Source organism: Heterodontus francisci, chromosome 35 (genome assembly GCF_036365525.1).
Source record: "Heterodontus francisci isolate sHetFra1 chromosome 35, sHetFra1.hap1, whole genome shotgun sequence".
NCBI classification, from domain to species: Eukaryota; Metazoa; Chordata; class Chondrichthyes; order Heterodontiformes; family Heterodontidae; genus Heterodontus; species Heterodontus francisci.
In genome coordinates, this window is record NC_090405.1 from 14,073,753 (window position 1) to 14,089,706 (window position 15,954).

Genomic DNA, 15,954 nt, shown 5'->3' on the forward strand with positions numbered 1-15,954 from the left:
TGATACACTCTGACACACCCTGACACTCTCTGACACATTCTGTCACTCTCTGACACTCTCTGACAATCTCAGACACAATCAGAAACTCTCAGACACTCTCTGTCACTCTCTGTCACTCTCTGACACTCTCTGACACTCTCAGAGACTCTCAGGCACTCTCAGACGCTCTCTATCACTCTCTGCCACTGTTTGACACTCTCTGACACTCTCAGACACTCTCAGACACTCCCTGACACACTCAGACACTTTCTATCACTCTCTGACACACTCTGACACTCTCTGGCACTCTCAGACACTCTCTATCACTCTCCATCACTCTCCGACACTCTCTCATACTCTCTATCACTTTCTGACACTCTCTGACTCTGTCTGACTCTCTCTGACATTCTCAGACACTCTCAGACACTCTCTGACGCACTCTGACACTCTCTGCAACTCTCAGACACTCTCTTTCACTCTCTATCACTCTATGACATTCCCTATCACTTCCTGACACTCTCAGATTCTGTCTGACAATCTCTTTCACTCTCCATCACTCTCTGACACTCTCTGACACTCTCAGATACTCTCTGACACTCTCTGACACCTCAGACATCTCTAACACTCTCTATCACTCTCTGATACTCTCTATCGCTCTCCGACACTCTCTGAAACTCTCTGATACACTCTGACACTCTCAGACAGTCTCTGACACTTCTATCACTCTCTAACACACTCTGACACTCTCTATCACTCTCTGACAAGCTCTGACACTCTCTGATACACTCTGAAACTCGCAGACACTCTCAGACACTCTCTATCACTCTCTGAAACTCTCTGACACTCTGTATCACTCTCTGACACTCTCTGACACTCTCTATCACTCTCTGACAATCTCTGACACTCTCTCATACCATCTGACACTCTCAAACACTCTCTGACTCTTATATCACTCTTTGACACACTCTGAAACTCTCTATCACTCTCTGACAATCTCTGACACTCTCTGACACTCTCAGACACTCTCAGACAGTCTCAGACACTCTCTATCACTCTCTGAAACAATCTACCATGCATTGACACTCTCTATCTCTCTCTATCACTCTCTATCACTCTCTGACACTCTCTGACACTTTCCGACACTCTCTGGCAATCTCTACCACTCTCTATCACTCACTGACACTCTCTGATACACTCTGACACTCCCTGACACTCTCTGACACTCTCCTTCACTCTCTGACACTCTCTGACAATCTCAGACACACTCATACACTCTCTGGCACCCTCTGGCACTCTCTATCGCTCTCTGGCAATCTCTATCACTCTCTGACACTCTCTGACACTCTCTGACACTTTCAGACTGTCCATGTCACTCTCAGACAGTCTCTGACACTTCTATCACTCTCTGAAACACTCTGACACTCTCTATCACTCTCTGACAATCTCTGACACTCTCTGACAATCTCTGACACTCTCTGACACTCTCAGACACTCCCTGACACTCTCTGAGACTCTCTGACACTCTCACACCCTCTCTGACACACTCTGACACCCTCAGGCACTCTCAGACAGTCTCTATCACTCTCCATCACTCTCCAACACTCTCTCATACTCTCTATCACTCTCTGAAACTCTCAGGCACTCGCTGGGACACTCTGACACTCTCTATCAATTTCTGACACACTCTGACTCTGTCTGACTCTCTCTGACATTCTCAGACACTCTCAGACACTCTCTGACACACTCTGACACTCTCTGACACTCTCAGACACTCTCTTTCGCTCTCTCTCATTCTATGACACTCACTATCACTCCCTGACTCTCTCAGATTCTGTCTGAAAATCTCTTTCACTCTCCATCACTCTCTGACACTCTCTGACACTCTCAGACACTCTCAGACACTCTCTGACACTCTCTGACACTCTCTGACACCTCAGACATCTCTACAACTCTCTATCACTCTCTGACACTCTCTGATACACTCTGAAACTCTCAGACACTCTCTGACACTCTCTATCACTCTCCGACACTCTCTGAAAGTCTCTGATACACTCTGACACTCTCAGACACTCTCTGACACTCTGCATCACCCTCTGACACTCTCTGACACTCTCTATCACTCTCTGACACTCTCTGACACTCTTTGATACACTCTGACACTCTCTGAGAGTCTCTGACACTTCTATGACTCTCTGACACTCTCTATCACTCTCTGACAATCTGCAACACTCTCTGATACACTCTGAAACTCTCAGACACTCTCTGACACTCTCTATCACCCTCTGACACTCTCTGAAAATCTCTGATACACTCTGACACTCTCAGACACTCTCTGATACTCTGTATCACTCTCTGACACTCTCTGACACTCTCTATCACTCTCTGACGCTCTCTATCACTCTCTGACAATCTCTGACACTCTCTGATACACTCTGAAACTCTCAGACACTCTCTGACACTCTCTGACACACTCTGACACTCTCAGACCCTCTCTGTCAATCTCTATCACTCTCTGACATTCTCTATCACTCTGACGCTCTCTATCACTCTCAGACACTCTCTGTCACTCTCTACCACTCTCTGACACTCTCTATCGCTCTCTGACACTCTCTGACACTCTCAGAGGCTCTCTATCACTCTCTATCACTCACTGACACTCTCAGACACTCTCTACCACTCTCTGACACTCACTGACACTGTCAGACACTCTCTTTCACTCTCTTTCACTCTCTTTCACTCTCTGTCACTCTCAGACACTCTCAGACACTCACTATCACTCTCTGACACTGTCTATCTCTCTCTAACACTCTCCAACGCTCTCTGACACACTCTGACAAACTCAATAACTCTCTATCACTCTCTGACACACTCTGACACACTCTGACACTCTCTGACACTCTCAGACCCTCTCTGTCACTCTCTATCTCGCTCTGACATTCTCTATCACTCTCTGACACTCTCAGACTCTCTCAGACACTCTCTGACATTCTCAGACTCTCTCTATCACTCTTTATCACTCACTGACACTCTCTGACACTCTCTATCACTCTCTGACACTCTCTGAAACTCTCTGACACACTCTGACACTCTCTGACAATCTCAGACTCTCTCTATCACTCTTTATCACTCCCTGACACTCTCTGACACTCTCTATCACTCTCTGACATTCTCTATCACTCTCTATCACTCTCTGACACTCTCTGACACTCCCTGACACTCTCTGACACACTCTGAAACTCTCAGACACTCTCTGACAATCTCAGACTCTCTCTATCACTCTTTATCACTCCCTGACACTCTCTGACACTCTCTGACACTCTCAGACACTCTCTGACAATCTCAGACTCTCTCTATCACTCTTTATCACTCCCTGACACTCTCTGACACTCTCTATCACTCTATGGCATTCTCTATCACTCTCTATCACTCTCTGACACTCTCTGATACTCTCTATCACTCTCTATCACTCTCTGACACTCTCTGAAACTCTATATCACTCTCTATCACTTTCTGACACACTCTGACACTCTCTATCACTCAATGACACTCTGTGACACTCTCTATCACTCTCCATCACTCTCTGACACTCTCTGACACACTCAGATACTCTGTGACGCACTCTGACACTCTCTATCACTCTATGACACTCTCTGACGCTCTCTATCACTCTCTATCACTCTCTGACACTATCTATCACTCTCTGACACGCTCTATCACTCTCTATCACTCTCTGACACTCTCTGATACTCTCTATCACTCTCTATCACTCTCTGACACTTTCTGACACTCTCTGACACTCTCTTTCACTCTCTGAAACTCTCTGACACTCTCTGACACTCAATGACACTCTCTGACACTCCCTATCGCTCTCTATCACTCTCTGACACTCTCTGACACTCTCAGACTCTCTCTATCTCTCTCTATCACTCTCTGACACTCTCTATCACTCTCTATCACTGTCTGGCACTCACTATCACTCTCAGACACTCTCTATCACTCTCTGACTCTCTCTGACACTCTCTTTCACTCTCTGACACTCTCTGACAATCTCAGACACACTCAGACACTCTCTGACACTCACTATCACTCTCTGACACTCTCGGACACATTCAGACACTCTCAGACACTCACTACCACTCTCTGACACTCTCTGATACACTCTGACACACCCTGACACTCTCTGACACATTCTGTCACTCTCTGACACTCTCTGACAATCTCAGACACAATCAGAAACTCTCAGACACTCTCTGTCACTCTCTGTCACTCTCTGACACTCTCTGACACTCTCAGAGACTCTCAGGCACTCTCAGACGCTCTCTATCACTCTCTGCCACTGTTTGACACTCTCTGACACTCTCAGACACTCTCAGACACTCCCTGACACACTCAGACACTTTCTATCACTCTCTGACACACTCTGACACTCTCTGGCACTCTCAGACACTCTCTATCACTCTCCATCACTCTCCGACACTCTCTCATACTCTCTATCACTTTCTGACACTCTCTGACTCTGTCTGACTCTCTCTGACATTCTCAGACACTCTCAGACACTCTCTGACGCACTCTGACACTCTCTGCAACTCTCAGACACTCTCTTTCACTCTCTATCACTCTATGACATTCCCTATCACTTCCTGACACTCTCAGATTCTGTCTGACAATCTCTTTCACTCTCCATCACTCTCTGACACTCTCTGACACTCTCAGATACTCTCTGACACTCTCTGACACCTCAGACATCTCTAACACTCTCTATCACTCTCTGATACTCTCTATCGCTCTCCGACACTCTCTGAAACTCTCTGATACACTCTGACACTCTCAGACAGTCTCTGACACTTCTATCACTCTCTAACACACTCTGACACTCTCTATCACTCTCTGACAAGCTCTGACACTCTCTGATACACTCTGAAACTCGCAGACACTCTCAGACACTCTCTATCACTCTCTGAAACTCTCTGACACTCTGTATCACTCTCTGACACTCTCTGACACTCTCTATCACTCTCTGACAATCTCTGACACTCTCTCATACCATCTGACACTCTCAAACACTCTCTGACTCTTATATCACTCTTTGACACACTCTGAAACTCTCTATCACTCTCTGACAATCTCTGACACTCTCTGACACTCTCAGACACTCTCAGACAGTCTCAGACACTCTCTATCACTCTCTGAAACAATCTACCATGCATTGACACTCTCTATCTCTCTCTATCACTCTCTATCACTCTCTGACACTCTCTGACACTTTCCGACACTCTCTGGCAATCTCTACCACTCTCTATCACTCACTGACACTCTCTGATACACTCTGACACTCCCTGACACTCTCTGACACTCTCCTTCACTCTCTGACACTCTCTGACAATCTCAGACACACTCATACACTCTCTGGCACCCTCTGGCACTCTCTATCGCTCTCTGGCAATCTCTATCACTCTCTGACACTCTCTGACACTCTCTGACACTTTCAGACTGTCCATGTCACTCTCAGACAGTCTCTGACACTTCTATCACTCTCTGAAACACTCTGACACTCTCTATCACTCTCTGACAATCTCTGACACTCTCTGACAATCTCTGACACTCTCTGACACTCTCAGACACTCCCTGACACTCTCTGAGACTCTCTGACACTCTCACACCCTCTCTGACACACTCTGACACCCTCAGGCACTCTCAGACAGTCTCTATCACTCTCCATCACTCTCCAACACTCTCTCATACTCTCTATCACTCTCTGAAACTCTCAGGCACTCGCTGGGACACTCTGACACTCTCTATCAATTTCTGACACACTCTGACTCTGTCTGACTCTCTCTGACATTCTCAGACACTCTCAGACACTCTCTGACACACTCTGACACTCTCTGACACTCTCAGACACTCTCTTTCGCTCTCTCTCATTCTATGACACTCACTATCACTCCCTGACTCTCTCAGATTCTGTCTGAAAATCTCTTTCACTCTCCATCACTCTCTGACACTCTCTGACACTCTCAGACACTCTCAGACACTCTCTGACACTCTCTGACACTCTCTGACACCTCAGACATCTCTACAACTCTCTATCACTCTCTGACACTCTCTGATACACTCTGAAACTCTCAGACACTCTCTGACACTCTCTATCACTCTCCGACACTCTCTGAAAGTCTCTGATACACTCTGACACTCTCAGACACTCTCTGACACTCTGCATCACCCTCTGACACTCTCTGACACTCTCTATCACTCTCTGACACTCTCTGACACTCTTTGATACACTCTGACACTCTCTGAGAGTCTCTGACACTTCTATGACTCTCTGACACTCTCTATCACTCTCTGACAATCTGCAACACTCTCTGATACACTCTGAAACTCTCAGACACTCTCTGACACTCTCTATCACCCTCTGACACTCTCTGAAAATCTCTGATACACTCTGACACTCTCAGACACTCTCTGATACTCTGTATCACTCTCTGACACTCTCTGACACTCTCTATCACTCTCTGACGCTCTCTATCACTCTCTGACAATCTCTGACACTCTCTGATACACTCTGAAACTCTCAGACACTCTCTGACACTCTCTGACACACTCTGACACTCTCAGACCCTCTCTGTCAATCTCTATCACTCTCTGACATTCTCTATCACTCTGACGCTCTCTATCACTCTCAGACACTCTCTGTCACTCTCTACCACTCTCTGACACTCTCTATCGCTCTCTGACACTCTCTGACACTCTCAGAGGCTCTCTATCACTCTCTATCACTCACTGACACTCTCAGACACTCTCTACCACTCTCTGACACTCACTGACACTGTCAGACACTCTCTTTCACTCTCTTTCACTCTCTGTCACTCTCAGACACTCTCAGACACTCACTATCACTCTCTGACACTGTCTATCTCTCTCTAACACTCTCCAACGCTCTCTGACACACTCTGACAAACTCAATAACTCTCTATCACTCTCTGACACACTCTGACACACTCTGACACTCTCTGACACTCTCAGACCCTCTCTGTCACTCTCTATCTCGCTCTGACATTCTCTATCACTCTCTGACACTCTCAGACTCTCTCAGACACTCTCTGACATTCTCAGACTCTCTCTATCACTCTTTATCACTCACTGACACTCTCTGACACTCTCTATCACTCTCTGACACTCTCTGAAACTCTCTGACACACTCTGACACTCTCTGACAATCTCAGACTCTCTCTATCACTCTTTATCACTCCCTGACACTCTCTGACACTCTCTATCACTCTCTGACATTCTCTATCACTCTCTATCACTCTCTGACACTCTCTGACACTCCCTGACACTCTCTGACACACTCTGACACTCTCAGACACTCTCTGACAATCTCAGACTCTCTCTATCACTCTTTATCACTCCCTGACACTCTCTGACACTCTCTGACACTCTCAGACACTCTCTGACAATCTCAGACTCTCTCTATCACTCTTTATCACTCCCTGACACTCTCTGACACTCTCTATCACTCTATGGCATTCTCTATCACTCTCTATCACTCTCTGACACTCTCTGATACTCTCTATCACTCTCTATCACTCTCTGACACTCTCTGAAACTCTATATCACTCTCTATCACTTTCTGACACACTCTGACACTCTCTATCACTCAATGACACTCTGTGACACTCTCTATCACTCTCCATCACTCTCTGACACTCTCTGACACACTCAGATACTCTGTGACGCACTCTGACACTCTCTATCACTCTATGACACTCTCTGACGCTCTCTATCACTCTCTATCACTCTCTGACACTATCTATCACTCTCTGACACGCTCTATCACTCTCTATCACTCTCTGACACTCTCTGATACTCTCTATCACTCTCTATCACTCTCTGACACTTTCTGACACTCTCTGACACTCTCTTTCACTCTCTGAAACTCTCTGACACTCTCTGACACTCAATGACACTCTCTGACACTCCCTATCGCTCTCTATCACTCTCTGACACTCTCTGACACTTTCAGACTCTCTCTATCTCTCTCTATCACTCTCTGACACTCTCTATCACTCTCTATCACTGTCTGGCACTCACTATCACTCTCAGACACTCTCTATCACTCTCTGACACTCTCTGACACTCTCCATCACTCAATGACTCTCTCTGACACTCTCTATCACTCTTTCACTCTCTGACACTATCTGACACTCTCAGACACTCTCAGACACTCTCTATCACTCTTTCTCACTCTCTGACAATCACTGACACTCTCAGACACTCTCTGCCACTCTCAGACACGCTCTATCACTCTTTATCGCTCTCTGACACTCTCTGAAACTCTCTATCACTCTCTGACACTCTTTATCACTCTCTATCACTCTCTGACACTCCCTGACACTCTCTTCCACTCTCTATCACTCTCTGACACTCTCTGACATTCCCTATCACTCTCTATCACTCTCTGACAGTCTCTGAAGCACTCTATCACTCTCGATCACTCTCTGACACTCTCTATCACTCTCTGACACTCTCTATCACTCTCTCTCACTCTCTGACACTCTCTGACTCTCTATATCACTCTCTGTGGCTCTCTGACACTCTCTGACACTCTCTATCACTCAATGACACTCTCTATCACTCTCCATCACTCTCTGACACTCTCTGACACACTCTATTACTCAATGACACTCTGTGACACTCTCTATCCCTCTCTATCACTCTATGACACTCTCTGATGCTATCTATCACACTCTATCACTCTCTGACACTCTCTGACACTCTCTGACACTCTCTATCACTCTCTATCACTCTCTATCACTCTCTGACACTCTGTGACACTCTCTGACACTCTCCATCACTCTCTGACACTCTCTGAAACTCTCTATCACTCTCTATCACTCTCTGACACTCTCTGACACCCTCTGACACACTCTGACACTCTCTGACACTCTCATAGGCTCTCTATCACTCTCCATCACTCTCTGTCACTCTCTGACACTCTCTGACACTCTCTATCACTCTCTGACACTCTCTGACACTCTCAGAGGGACTCTATCACTCTCTATCACTCACTGACACTCTCAGACACTCTCTATCAGTCTCTGACACTCACTGACACTCTCAGACACTCTCTTTCACTCTCTGTCACTCTCAGGCACTCTCAGACACTCTCTATCACTCTCTGACACTCTCTATCACTCTCTGACACTCTCTATCACTCTCTGACACTCTCTGACACACTCAATCACTCTCTATCACTCTCTGAAACACTCTGACACTCTCTATCACTCTATGACACTCTCGGACAATCTCTATCACTCTCTATCACTCTCTATCACTCTCTGACACACTCTGACAACACTCTGACACTCTCTGACACTCTCTATCACTCTCTGACATTCTCTATCACTCTCTATCACTCTCTGACACTCTCTGACACTCTCTGACACACACTGACAATCTCAGACACTCTCTGACAATCTCAGACTCTCTCTATCACTCTTTATCACTCCCTGACACTCTCTGACACTCTCTATCACTCTCTATCATTCTCTGACACTCTTTGACACTCTCTGACACACTCTGACACTCTCAGACACTCTCTGACAATCTCAGACTCTCTCTATCACTCTTTATCACTCCCTGACACTCTCTGACACTCTCTATCACTCTCTGACATTCTCTATCACTCTCTATCACTCTCTGACACTCTCTGACACTCTCTATCACTCTATATCACTCTCTGACACTCTCTGACACTCTCTGACACTCTCTATCTCTCTCTATCACTTTCTGACACACTCTGACACACTCTATCACTCAATGACACTCTGTGAAACTCTCTATCACTCTCCATCACTCTCTGACACTCTCTGACACACTCAGATACTCTGTGACGCACTCTGACACTCTCTATCACTCTATGACACTCTCTGAGGCTCTCTATCACTCTCTATCACTCTCTGACACTCTCTATCACTCTCTGACACTCTCTATCACTCTCTAACACTCTCTGACACTCTCTGACACTCTGTGACACTCTCTGACACTCTCCATCACTCTCTGACACTCTCTGAAACTCTCTATCACTCTCTGACACTCTCTGACACCCTCTGACACACTCCGACACTCTCTGACACTCTCATAGGCTCTCTATCACTCTCCATCACTCTCTGTCACTCTCTATCACTCTCTGACACTCTCTGACACTCTCTGACACTCTCTATCACTCTCTGACACTCTCTGACACTCTCTGACACTCTCTATCACTCTCTGACACTCTCTGACACTCTCAGAGGGTCTCTATCACTCTCTATCACTCACTGACACTCTCAGACCCTCTCTATCAGTCTCTGACACTCACTGACACTCTCAGACACTCTCTTTCACTCTCTGTCACTGTCAAACACTCTCAGACACTCTCTATCACTCTCTGACAGTCTCTATCACTCTCTGACACTCTCTATCACTCTCTGACACTCTCTGACACTCTGTGACACTCTCTGACACTCTCCATCACTCTCTGACACTCTCTGAAACTCTCTATCACTCTCTGACACTCTCTGACACCCTCTGACACACTCCGACACTCTCTGACACTCTCATAGGCTCTCTATCACTCTCCATCACTCTCTGTCACTCTCTATCACTCTCTGACACTCTCTGACACTCTCTGACACTCTCTATCACTCTCTGACACTCTCTGACACTCTCAGAGGGTCTCTATCACTCTCTATCACTCACTGACACTCTCAGACCCTCTCTATCAGTCTCTGACACTCACTGACACTCTCAGACACTCTCTTTCACTCTCTGTCACTGTCAAACACTCTCAGACACTCTCTATCACTCTCTGACACTCTCTATCACTCTCTGAAACTCTCTATCGCTCTCTGACACTCTCTGACACGCTCAATCACTCCCTATCACTCTCTGAAACACTCTGACACTCTCTATCACTCTATGACACTCTCTGACACTCTCTATCACTCTCTATCACTCTCTGACACACTCTGACACACTCTGACACTCTCTGACACTCTCAGACACTCTCTGTCACTCTCTGTCACTCTCTATCAATCTCTGACACTCTCTATCACTCTCTATCACTCTCTTACACTCTCTATCACTCTCTGACACTCTCTATCACACTCTGACACTCTCTGACACTCTCTATCACTCAATGACACACTCTGAAACTGTCTATCACGCCCTATCACTCTCTATCACTCTCTGACACTCTCTATCACTCTCTGAAACTGACTATCACTCCCTATCACTCTCTATCACTCTCTGACACTCACTGACACTCTCAGACACTCGCTGTCACTCTCAGACACTCTCTGTCACTCACTGACACTCTCTATCACTCTCTGACACTCTCTATCACTCCCTATCACTCTCTGACACTCTCAGACACTCGCTGTCACTCTCAGACACTCTCTGTCACTCTCTGACACTCTCTGACACTCTCTATCACTCTCTGACACTCTCTATCACTCACTGACACTCTCTTTCGCTCTCTGACACTCTCTGACACTCTCAGAGACTCTCTATCACTCTCTATCACTCTCTGACACTCTCTGACACTCTCTATCACACTCTGACACTCTCTGACACTCTCTATCACTCAATGACACACTCTGAAACTGACTATCACTCCCTATCACTCTCTATCACTCTCTGACACTCACTGACACTCTCAGACACTCACTGACACTCTCAGACACTCGCTGTCACTCTCAGACACTCTCTTACACTCTCTGACACTCGCTGTCACTCTCAGACACGCCCTGTCACTCTCAGAGACTCTCTATCACTCTCTATCACTCTCTGACACTCTCTGACACTCTCTGATACTCTCTATCACTCTCTATCACTCCATGACACTCTCTGACACTCTCTGACACTCTCTTCCACTCTCTGAAACTCTCTGACACTCTCTGACACTCAATGACACTCTCTGACAGTCCCTATCGCTCTCTATCACTCTCTGACACTCTCTGACACTCTCAGACTCTCTCTATCTCTCTCTATCACTCTCTGACACTCTCTGACACTCTCCATCACTCTCTGACACTCTCTGAAACTCTCTATCACTCTCTGACACTCTCTATCACTCCCTATCACTCTCTGACACTCTCCATCACTCTCTGACACTCTCTATCACTCAATGACCCTCTGTGACATTCTCTATCACTCTCCATCACTCTCTGTCACTCTCTATCACTCTCTGACACTCTCTGACACTCTCTATCACTCTCTGACACTCTCTATCACTCCCTATCACTCTCTGACACTCTCTGGCACTCTCCATCACTCTCTGACACTCTCTATCACTCAATGACCCTCTGTGACACTCTCTATCACTCTCCATCACTCTCTGTCACTCTCTATCACTCTCTGACACTCTCTGACACACTATTACTCAATGACACTCTGTGACACTCTCTATCCCTCTCTATCACTCTATGACACTCTCTGACGCTATCTATCACTCTCTATCACTCTCTGACACTCTCTGACACACTCTGACACTCTCTATCACTCTCTATCAATCTCTATCACTCTCTGACACTCTGTGACACTCTCTGACACTCTCCATCACTCTCTGACACTCTCTGAAACTCTCTATCACTCTCTATCACTCTCTATCACTCTCTGACACTCTCTGACACCCTCTGACACACTCTGACACTCTCTGACACTCTCATCGGCTCTCTATCACTCTCCATCACTCTCTGTCACTCTTTGACACTCTCTGACACTCTCTATCACTCTCTGACACTCTCTGACACTCTCAGAGGGTCTCTATCACTCACTGACACTCTCAGACACTCTCTATCAGTCTCTGACACTCACTGACACTCTCAGACACTCTCTTTCACACTCTGTCACTCTCAGACACTCTCAGACACTCTCTATCACTCTCTGACACTCTCTATCACTCTCTGACACTCTCTATCACTCAATGACACACTGTGAAACTGTCTATCACGCACTATCTCTCTCTATCACTCTCTGACACTCACTGACACTCTCAGACACTCGCTGTCACTCTCAGACACTCTCTTACACTCTCTGACACTCGCTGTCACTCTCAGACACTCTCTGTCACTCTCTGACACTCTCTGACAATCTCTATCACTCTCTGACACTCTCTATCACTCACTGACACTCTCTTTCGCTCTCTGACACTCTCTGACACTCTCAGAGACTCTCCATCACTCTCTATCACTCTCTGACACTCTCTGACACTCTCTATCACACTCTGACACTCTCTGACACTCTCTATCACTCAATGACACACTCTGAAACTGACTATCACTCCCTATCACTCTCTATCACTCTCTGACACTCAATGACATTCTCAGACACTCGCTGTCACTCTCAGACACTCTCTGTCACTCACTGACACTCTCTATCACTCTCTGACACTCTCTATCACTCCCTATCACTCTCTGACACTCTCTGACACTCTCCATCACTCTCTGACACTCTCTATCACTCAATGACCCTCTGTGACATTCTCTATCACTCTCCATCACTCTCTGTCACTCTCTATCACTCTCTGACACTCTCTGACACTCTCTGACACTCTCTATCACTCTCTGAAACTCTCTATCACTCCCTATCACTCTCTGACACTCTCTGACACTCTCCATCACTCTCTGACACTCTCTGTCACTCAATGACCCTCTGTGACACTCTCTATCACTCTCCATCACTCTCTGACACTCTCTGACACACTATTGCTCAATGACACTCTGTGACACTCTCTATCCCTCTCTATCACTCTATGACACTCTCTGACGCTATCTATCACTCTATATCACTCTCTGACACTCTCTGACACACTCTGACACTCTCTATCACTCTCTGACACTCTCTGACACCCTCTGACACACTCTGACACTATCTGACACTCTCATCGGCTCTCTATCACTCTCCATCACTCTCTGTCACTCTTTGACACTCTCTGACACTCTCTATCACTCTCTGACACTCTCTGACACTCTCAGAGGGTCTCTATCACTCACTGACACTCTCAGACACTCTCTATCAGTCTCTGACACTCACTGACACTCTCAGACACTCTCTTTCACACTCTGTCACTCTCAGACACTCTCAGACACTCTCTATCACTCTCTGACACTCTCTATCACTCTCTGACACTCTCTATCACTCTCCATCACTCTCTGACACTCTCTGACACACTATTACTCAATGACACTCTGTGACACTCTCTATCCCTCTCTATCACTCTATGACACTCTCTGACGCTATCTATCACTCTCTATCACTCTCTGACACTCTCTGACACACTCTGACACTCTCTATCACTCTCTATCAATCTCTATCACTCTCTGATACTCTGTGACACTCTCTGACACTCTCCATCACTCTCTGACACTCTCTGAAACTCTCTATCACTCTCTATCACTCTCTGACACTCTCTGACACCCTCTGACACACTCCGACACTCTCTGACACTCTCATAGGCTCTCTATCACTCTCCATCACTCTCTGTCACTCTCTATCACTCTCTGACACTCTCTGACACTCTCTGACACTCTCTATCACTCTCTGACACTCTCTGACACTCTCAGAGGGTCTCTATCACTCTCTATCACTCACTGACACTCTCAGACCCTCTCTATCAGTCTCTGACACTCACTGACACTCTCAGACACTCTCTTTCACTCTCTGTCACTGTCAAACACTCTCAGACACTCTCTATCACTCTCTGACACTCTCTATCACTCTCTGAAACTCTCTATCGCTCTCTGACACTCTCTGACACGCTCAATCACTCCCTATCACTCTCTGAAACACTCTGACACTCTCTATCACTCTATGACACTCTCTGACACTCTCTATCACTCTCTATCACTCTCTGACACACTCTGACACACTCTGACACTCTCTGACACTCTCAGACACTCTCTGTCACTCTCTGTCACTCTCTATCAATCTCTGACACTCTCTATCACTCTCTATCACTCTCTTACACTCTCTATCACTCTCTGACACTCTCTATCACACTCTGACACTCTCTGACACTCTCTATCACTCAATGACACACTCTGAAACTGTCTATCACGCCCTATCACTCTCTATCACTCTCTGACACTCTCTATCACTCTCTGAAACTGACTATCACTCCCTATCACTCTCTATCACTCTCTGACACTCACTGACACTCTCAGACACTCGCTGTCACTCTCAGACACTCTCTGTCACTCACTGACACTCTCTATCACTCTCTGACACTCTCTATCACTCCCTATCACTCTCTGACACTCTCTGACACTCTCAGACACTCGCTGTCACTCTCAGACACTCTCTGTCACTCTCTGACACTCTCTGACACTCTCTATCACTCTCTGACACTCTCTATCACTCACTGACACTCTCTTTCGCTCTCTGACACTCTCTGACACTCTCAGAGACTCTCTATCACTCTCTATCACTCTCTGACACTCTCTGACACTCTCTATCACACTCTGACACTCTCTGACACTCTCTATCACTCAATGACACACTCTGAAACTGACTATCACTCCCTATCACTCTCTATCACTCTCTGACACTCACTGACACTCTCAGACACTCACTGACACTCTCAGACACTCGCTGTCACTCTCAGACACTCTCTTACACTCTCTGACACTCGCTGTCACTCTCAGACACGCCCTGTCACTCTCAGAGACTCTCTATCACTCTCTATCACTCTCTGACACTCTCTGACACTCTCTGATACTCTCTATCACTCTCTATCACTCCATGACACTCTCTGACACTCTCTGACACTCTCTTCCACTCTCTGAAACTCTCTGACACTCTCTGACACTCAATGACACTCTCTGACAGTCCCTATCGCTCTCTATCACTCTCTGACACTCTCTGACACTCTCAGACTCTCTCTATCTCTCTCTATCACTCTCTGACACTCTCTGACACTCTCCATCACTCTCT